This window comes from Trichechus manatus, unplaced genomic scaffold (genome assembly GCF_000243295.1).
Source record: "Trichechus manatus latirostris isolate Lorelei unplaced genomic scaffold, TriManLat1.0 scaffold00260, whole genome shotgun sequence".
NCBI classification, from domain to species: domain Eukaryota; kingdom Metazoa; phylum Chordata; class Mammalia; order Sirenia; family Trichechidae; genus Trichechus; species Trichechus manatus.
The window spans coordinates 2,543,362-2,543,928 of NW_004444196.1; positions in this window are offsets into that span (position 1 = coordinate 2,543,362).

Below are 567 nucleotides of genomic sequence, written 5' to 3' on the forward strand. Positions count from 1 at the left end.
CTTCTGGTGGCTGTAGGTGACTTTTGCTGTTCTCTTTATATTTGTTCTAGTTCTATAGCTAATGTTTTGATTCTGTCCCTTTCTTCTTTTTTGATGTGTACATCTATTGTTATAAATTGACCTCTGAACACTGCCTTTGCTGTGTCCCAAAGGTTTTGGTATGAAGTATATTCATTCTCATTTGATTCTAGTAATTTTTTGATTCCATCTTTGATTTCTTCTATTACCCAGTAGCTCTTAAATAGGGTGTTATTTAGTTTCCATGTGATTAATTTTTTTCCTTGTTCTTCCTGTTATTAATTTCTACTTTGATGGCATTGTGATCAGGGAAGATATTGTGTATTAGCTCAGTGTTTTGGATTTTCTCGAGGTTTGGTTTGTGGCCTAAGATGTGATCTAATCTGCAGCATGTTCCATGTGCTTTGGAAAAGAACATGTACTTTGCAGCTTTGGGTGGAGTGTTCTGTGTATGTCTATGTGTTCAAGCTGGCTGATTGTGGCCTTTAGATCTTTTATATCTTTGTTGAGTTTCTTTCTAGATGTTCTGTCCTTTATGACAGTGATGTG